This window comes from Macaca mulatta, chromosome 11 (genome assembly GCF_049350105.2).
Source record: "Macaca mulatta isolate MMU2019108-1 chromosome 11, T2T-MMU8v2.0, whole genome shotgun sequence".
NCBI classification, from domain to species: domain Eukaryota; kingdom Metazoa; phylum Chordata; class Mammalia; order Primates; family Cercopithecidae; genus Macaca; species Macaca mulatta.
The window spans coordinates 82,091,723-82,099,858 of record NC_133416.1 but is presented as its reverse complement, the minus strand read 5'-3'; the positions used below and the strand labels follow the sequence as shown (position 1 = coordinate 82,099,858).

At 37.0% G+C, this 8,136-nt stretch overlaps 1 long non-coding RNA gene across 1 annotated transcript; it reads right to left on the bottom strand.

The window, feature by feature from the left end:
- Window positions 1-2,153: 2,153 nt before the first annotated feature.
- Window positions 2,154-4,237, bottom strand: LOC144332700 (uncharacterized). Its single transcript, XR_013400678.1, has 2 exons — window positions 3,661-4,237; window positions 2,154-3,507 (listed from the first exon to the last, which is right to left on the bottom strand). It is a non-coding gene; the product is annotated as an uncharacterized LOC144332700 (long non-coding RNA).
- Window positions 4,238-8,136: the final 3,899 nt, after the last annotated feature.

Sequence of the window (8,136 nt, the reverse complement as noted above, 5' to 3'; positions counted from 1 at the left end):
CTACTAGAACTTAAGGATCCTTGGAGTCCTTGATTCCTTAAGGTTAAGACATATTTCTGTAATCAGAAATGGCAAATTGTACACTTGGTGGTGGACAGTGGCCTAGGATTTTATCTGAATATCATAATATTTTCATAGTCAAGTTGTCATTATGTTATAAACAATTGAAAGTCAATGATTGGGTGGGTATTAGATAGGATGGAAGAAGTAAAAGACACATGATTCTTTAATGGAAATAATGTTCTAGTTGATCAGGTAAAATTTTCACAGACTTTTGAAACAAGGTATAAGTTCCTCAGTACCAAATCTGTAGCCAGTCATGGAAAGAGCAGAGCCTCAGGGGGTGGTAGAGGAAATATAAGCATCAACAGTTGTGAGTGGGAAGTATGCAGGGGAATGGAGTAAATTGTGAGCAAGTGAAACATCATGACTTGCTGTGAAGTCAAAGTGAAAATCAAAGTGAAAATGGTCATTGCTAGTGTTAGGGAAAAGACAACTCAGCTCTGAAATTCTTTAAGATAGTCTCTTCGATATCTACAATTTGCTAGAATATTTGGAAATGGATTACCACCACAGATTGCTACATTTTCAGCTTTAAAAAAATCATCAAACAACTGTGAAAAATAGGCATTGTCACACTGCTCTTTCTGGGGTAGAAGTTAAGATAATACAAAGATGGCATAAGAGATAAATGTCATTGATAATCTATGCAAATTACAATTAAATGACCAACTTGATGCAGCATGGAACTGGTTATATTAAAATAACTTTACACCTGAACATCCAGTTTTTTCAACATCATTTGTTTGAAGAGACTATATTTTCCCTACTGTGTGCTCTTGACATCCTTGTAGAACACCTGTTGACGATATACTCATAGGTTTATTTATGGACTTTCAATTCTGCTCTATTGGTCTGCATGTTCATGTTTATGCCAATACCATACGGTGTTAATTACTGAAGTCTGAAATATGTTTTTGAAATTAGGAAGTTTGATGCCTTCCAGCTTTTCTCTTCTTTCTTTAGATTACTTTGTCTATTAGAAGTTTACTTGTGGTTCCATATAAATGTAAGGATTGTTCTCTTTTATTTCTATAAAATATGCCATTTGATTTTTATAGGAATTGCACTGAATCTATGGATAGCCTTCAGTAGTATAATTTTAATAATGTTAATTGCTCCAAACCATAAACACAATTTGTCTTTCTATTTATGTGTGTCTTGAAGTCATTCATCAATGTTTTGTAGTCTTCTGTGTAAAAGTTTTTTACCTTCTTGAGTTAGTTCATTTCTAAGTATTTTATTATATTCAGTGTTCTGGTAAATTGAATTGTTTTCTTAATTTCCTTTTCAGATAGCTCATTATTAGTATGTAAAAATGCAACTAATATTTCATGTTGATTTTGTATCTTGCAACTTTACTGAATTTATCAATTCTACAGTTTCTATGTGAGAATTCTTTAGGATTTTTTAATATAAGATTATGTAATCTGCAAACTGAGATAATTTCACTTCTTCCTTTCTGATTTGGAATCTTTATATTTCTTTTTCTTTGCCAAATTGCTCCAACTAGGACTTCTAGTAGTATATTGGACAGAAGTAGTAAAATAGACATCATTGCCTTATTCCTTATATTAGAGGAAAAGTTTTCAGGTTTTCATCATTAAGTATAAAGGCCACTTATGAAAAATCCAGCATATTTTCATGATAGAAACTCTTAATAAACAAGAATAAAAAAAAGAATAAAAACTCTCAATAAACAAGAAATTCCCACAGGTAAATCCCTTCTATTCTTGTTTATGGAGAGTTTTTATCATTAAACTACATTGGATTTTGTCAAATGCTTTTTCTGCATCTATTGAGAGGATCACGTGATTTTTATCCTTCACTCTATTAATGTGGTATATCACATTAATTGAACCATGCTTATATCTCAGGGATAAATCTCACTTGCTTATGGTGTATTATCCACTCTGCAACAAATGGTACTGGAAAAACTGGATACTACATGCAAAAGAATGACATTGTATCATTACTTTACATTGTACACACAACGCACACACATACAAACTCAAAATAGATTAAAGATTTAAAAGTAAGACCTGAAAGTGTAAACTCCTAGAATAAAACATAGAGGGAAAAGCCCCATGACATTTGTTTTGGTAAGGATTTATTGAATCTGACATCAAAGGCACAAGCAACAAAAGGAAAAATAGATAAATGGGGTTACATAAACCAAGAAAAATTAGTCCACAGCAAAGAAAATAATCAACAAAGCAAAGTGATAATCTAGGAATTCAGAGAATAGATTTGGAAATCATACATCTGGTAAGGGGTTAGTAATCAAAATATATAAGGAACTCAAACAATTCAATAGCAAATAAACAAGTAACCTGGTTAGAAAATGGGAAAAAACATAAATGGGAATCTCCAAAGAGGACATACACATGGACAACAGTATATAGAAATACATTCCCAATCACTAATCATCAAGGAAATGCAAATCAAAACTACAATGAGGTATCACCTTATCATAAACGTTAGAATAACTATTATCAAAAAGACAAAAGATATGTGCTAACAACAATGTGAAGAAATTAGAACACTATTACACTATTGGTGGAAATGTAAAAGTGGTTCAGCCATTATGAAAAATAGCATGGTGGTTCCTCCAATAGTTAAAAATAGAAGTAGCATGTGATCCAGCAATTCTACTTCTGAGTATATATCCGAAGGAAATGAAATCACGATCTCAAATAAATATTGGCGCTCCTGTGTTCTTTGCACACTGTTTACAATTGTCAAGATATGATTATCAACTAAAATGCCCATTGACAAATGAATAGATAAAGAAAGTGTGGTATAACATACAATAAAATATTATTCAGCTTTAAAAACGAATGAAATCCTGCCATACACAACATGAAGGATGAACCTGGAAGACATTATGCAAGTGGAATAAGCCAGTTACAGAATAACAAACCTGCATGATTCCACTTCCATGAGGTATCCAAAAGAGTCAAACTCACAGAAACAGGAAGTTAGAATGATGGTTGCCAGGGTCTGGGCACAAGGGGAAATGAAGAGGGAGGAGCTGATGTTCAATGGGTGTAAACTTTCAGTTATACAAGGTGAATACGTTCTAGAGGTGTGCTGTGCAACATTGTGCCTTTAGTTAACAATACTGTATTCGGTGCTTAAACATATGTTAAGAGATTAGATCTTGGCTCGGCATGAAAGCTCACTCATATAATCTCATCACGCTGAGACACCAAGGTGGGAAGATTGCTTGAGCCCAGGAGTTCGAGCCTAGCCTGGGCAACATGGTGAGAACTAGTCTCAACAAAAAATAAAAATAAATAAAATAAATAAATTATCTGGGCATGGTGCTGTGTGCCTGTGGTCTCACCCACTTAGGAGTTTGAAGGAGGAGAATCGCTTAAGCCTTGGAGATCGAGGCTGCAGTGAGTCCTGTGTGCACACCAGCCAGGGTGACAGAAGCTGACCCTGTTTAAAAATAAAAAAAAGAGGGAAGGGGGTAGATGTCATGTTGTGATTTCACCACAATAGGAACAAAGTCAAAGTAAAACAAACAAAAACAAATTAAACTAAATAACTCTACCATAATATTTAATTTTATTGCCCATAATCATCACAAACCTGGCTTTCATGGGGAGAATTGGGTCTGATTTCTTGGAATGCTGTTAGTGGACAGCCTTCATTTTCTCAGTAGCAGGTAGAGAGCCACCTTCCCCAAGGTAAAGCTCTTTCACGGATGAACCAAGTCTGATGCATGATAAAGGCTGTGTGTCCGGAATTGGTGGGTTCTTGGTCTCACTGACTTCAAGAAGGAAGCCGCGGACCCTCGCAGTGAGTGTTACAGTTCTTAAAGATGGCGTGTGTGGAGTTTGTTCCTTCTGATATTCGGATGTGTTCAGAGTTTTTTCCTTCTGGTGGGTTCGTGGTCTCATTGGCTTCAGGAGTGAAGCTGCAGACCTTCCCGGTGAGTGTTACAGCTCTTAAGGCTGTACGTCTGGAGTTGTTTGTTCCTCCCAGTGGGTTTGTGGTCTCACTGGCTTCAGGAGTGAAGTTGCAGACCTTTGTGGTGAGTGTTACAGTTCATAAAGGCAGTGGGAACCCAAAGAGTGAGCAGCAGCAAAATTTTTTGCAAAGAGCAAAAAAACAAAGCTTCCACGGGGTGCCACTGCTAGCTGGAGCCGCCTGCTTTTATTCCCGTATCTGACCCCACCCACATCCTGCTGATTGGTCCCTTTTACAGAGCGCTGATTGGTCTGTTTTGACAGAGTGCTGATTGGTGTGTTTACAATCCCTGAGCTAGACGCAGAGTGCTGATTGGTGCATTTATAATCCTTTAGCTAGACACAAAAGTTCTCCAAGTCCCCACTAGATTAGCTAGACACAGAGCACTGATTGGTGCGTTTACAAACCTTGAGCTAGACACAGTGTGCTGATTGATGCATTTACAATCCTTTAGTTAGACACAAAAGTTCTCCAAGTCCCCACTAGATTAGACACAGAGCACTGATTGGTGCATTTACAAACCTTGAGCTAGACACAGAGTGCTGATTGGTGCATTTACAATCCTTTAGGTAGACATAAAAGTTCTCCAAGTTCCTGCCAGACTCAGGAGCCCAGCTGGCTTTGCCCAGTGGATCCCGTTACAGGGCCATGGGCTGAGCTGCCCACCAGTCCTGCACAGGGGGCTGCACTCCTCAGCCCTTCGGTGGTCTATGGCACCCCGCACCTTGGATCAGGGGGCGGCACCCAAGTTGGGGAGGCTCGGACCGCGCGGGAGCCCCCCGAGGGGGAGCTCAGGAATGGCGGGCTGCAGGTCCTGAGCCCTGCTCTGCGGTGAGGCGGCTGAGGCCTGGCAAGAATTCGACTGCGGCGCGGGTGAGTCAGCAGTGTTGCGGTACCTGGCACACCCTTTGCAGCTGTTGGCCCGGGTGCTAAGACCCTCACTGCCCCGGGTTTGGCGGCGCCCGCCAGCAGCTACAAATGAAGGTGCTGTGGAGCCGACTCCCGCCTGGAACTCACGCTGGCCTGGGAGCCCCGCTTTCCTGCCCACACCTCTCCCTCCACACTTCCCAGCAAGCAGAGGGAGCTGGCTCTGGCCTTGGCCCGCCCAGAGAAGGGCTCCCACAGTGCAGCGGGTGGCTGAAGGGCTCCTCAAGCATGGCCAGAGCGGACGCTGAGATCCAGGAGGCCCTGAGAGCAAGCGAGGGCCGCCAGAACGTTGTCCCCTCTCAGTTGGGTATAAGGGCACAACCACATGGGGCAAGATAGGACAACTCCTGCAGGTTATCTCTGCCTTAGCATTCCCACAGCAGTTGGGCATTTATCACAATTCAGTTTCTCCCTTTGTTCCATCTTGCTTCCATAATCTCCCTTCCTAAGTTATTCATCCTAAAAGCCCTCCCTTAGTAAACATTCTGAGTGCAAATTCTCAGAATCTACTTCCTGGGAACTCACACAGTCAAGCATGTTGTTGTTCTCCCAGTGAGGTCTAATCAGGAGGTTTAATCCTGCTGTCAGGCTGATTTCTCAATCGCTACTAATGTGTCAGGCAATTTGAAAAAATCATCTGATATGTTTTAGTCACGTTAATTTTCAACAAAAAAGTGGGAAAAAAAACCAATGTATTTTCATGTTGAAACAATAAAATTTGTACTTGATACCTGAGCTAATAATGTTTAGCGTACTTGTTCAATATTCAGATAAGATACAGCTCAGAAAAGTTATAGAATACATTATTTTGTATAATCTATTGAAAATAATCTATTTTCTTAGTTGCCTTTCTAAAATAGGTACGACTTAAAGAAAAGTAAAAGGAACATTTGTCTAGGTGTATACACACACGCACACACACAAATACATATATACATAGGTGAATTAGTGGAAAATTCCATTGTGGGGGAAATTAGGTAGTTGAAGAGATGATAAACTATATTTAATAAATGAAAATAATTTTATTGACTGAAGTATAATTTTAATGAAAATTATTTTTTGAGTATGGTTTATCATCTCACCAACTACCTAATTTTCCTCCCCAAAACATGGAATTTTCAAATAATTCAAATATGTATAAATGTATTTGTGTGTGTGTACACCTAGACAGACTTCTGTGTGTGTGTGTGTACACCTAGACAGACTTCTGTGTGTGTGTATGTACACCTAGACATAAATATGTTCCTTTTACTTTTCTTTAACTAAGTCATACCTATTTTAGAAAGGCAACTAAGAAATGTATTGTATCACTTTTCTGAGTTTTATCTTTAGTAGTCTATTAACAGTGTAATAAAATTTGAATACATGTTTTCTTATATATTCTCCAACTTTCTTGGCCTGTCCTTTGATAGTTTAGTCAATGCAAATTAGTATTTAGTCATTAATAGTAATTACTGCTACTATTCCTGATGTCCCAATCCCACACTATATCAATGAAGACATGAGACTTTCAACCTCAAAAACAAACAAACATACAAATGAAATCAATATTTGAATAGTGACAGCTTGTGGAGAGGCTCTCATTATGCCCCAATAGAATATTTTAAAAAATTCATTAATTTTTAATTAATTGTAAAATTACATATATATTTGTTATGTATTGAAAAATGATGTATTGAAAAATGTGAACGATGTGGAATACTAAATTGAATTAATTAACATGTGCATTACCTAACAAACTTACAATTTTTTTGTGGAGAGAACACTTAAAATCTACTCTCTCAGAGATTTTCAAGAATACCTTTTATTAACTATAGTCACTATGTTGTACAATGGATTTCTTGATTAATTGAAATTTTGTATCATTTGGACAACATCTCCTAAACCCACTCCACTCTGCAACCCTTGGTAACTATCATCTACTCTGTTTCTATGAGATCAGCTTTTTTAGATTCCACATGTAAGTGAGATTATGCAGTCTCTCTTTGCCGGTCATATTCTAACTAACATGGTGTCCTCCAAGTTTATCGATGTTATTACAAGTGAATAGAATTTTCTTCTATTTTAAGGCTGAGTAGTATATATACCACGTTTTTTTAAATCCATGCATCCACCGATGGACACTTAGGTTGAGCCCATATCTTGGTTATTATGAATAATGCTGCAGTGAACATGGGAGTACAGATATCTCTTGTATATCCTGATTTCATTTCTTTTGGTTATATATTCAGGAGTAGAATTGTTGGATTATACGAACAACTGTTCAATTGTTAATTTTTGAGAAATTTCCATATTATTTTCCACAATGACTGTAGTAATTTACATTCCCATCAAGAATATGCAAGGGTTTTCTTTTCTCCATATCCTTGTCAATATTTATCTTTCATATTTTGATAAAATATATTTTAACAGTTCTGAGGTGATATCTCATTGTGGTTTAAATTTCATTCCTTTAAGTATTAGTGATACGGAGCAGTTTTTCATATACCTGTTGGCCATTCAAATGTCTTACTTTGAGAAATATTTATTCAGGTCTTTAGCCCATTTTAAAATAGGGTTATTTGTTTTATTGATATTGAGTTGAGTTCCTTATATATTTTGGATATTAAACTTTTATCAGATATATGATTTGCAAATATTTTTTCCATTCTGTATATTGGCTTTTCACTCTTTTGATTTATTTCCTTTACTATGCAGAAACTTTTCAGTTTGATGCAGCCCTACTGGTTTAGTTTTACTTTTGTGACTTGTACTTTTGAGGTCATATCCAAAAATTGGTTGTCCAGACCAATGTCATGAAGCTTATATCCTATGTTTTCTTCTAGTAGTTTTACAGTTTCAGGTTTTACATTTAAATCTCTAATTAATTTTGAGTTAATGTTTATATTTAGTATGAGATTAGAGTCTAATTTCATTATTCTGCATGTAAACATACAGTGGTCACAACCTAAATTATTGAAAGACTTTCCTTTTCTAATGTTGTGTTCCTGGAACCTTTGTCAAAATGTCATTTGACAATAAATGCTTGGATTTCTTTCTAGGTTCTCTATTGTGTTCCATTGGCTTATGTGTCTGTTTTTGTGCCAGTACCATGTTGTTTTTATTAGTACAGCTTTGTAGTATATTTTGAAGTCAAGTAGTATGATGCCTCTAGCTTCTGGTTTTATT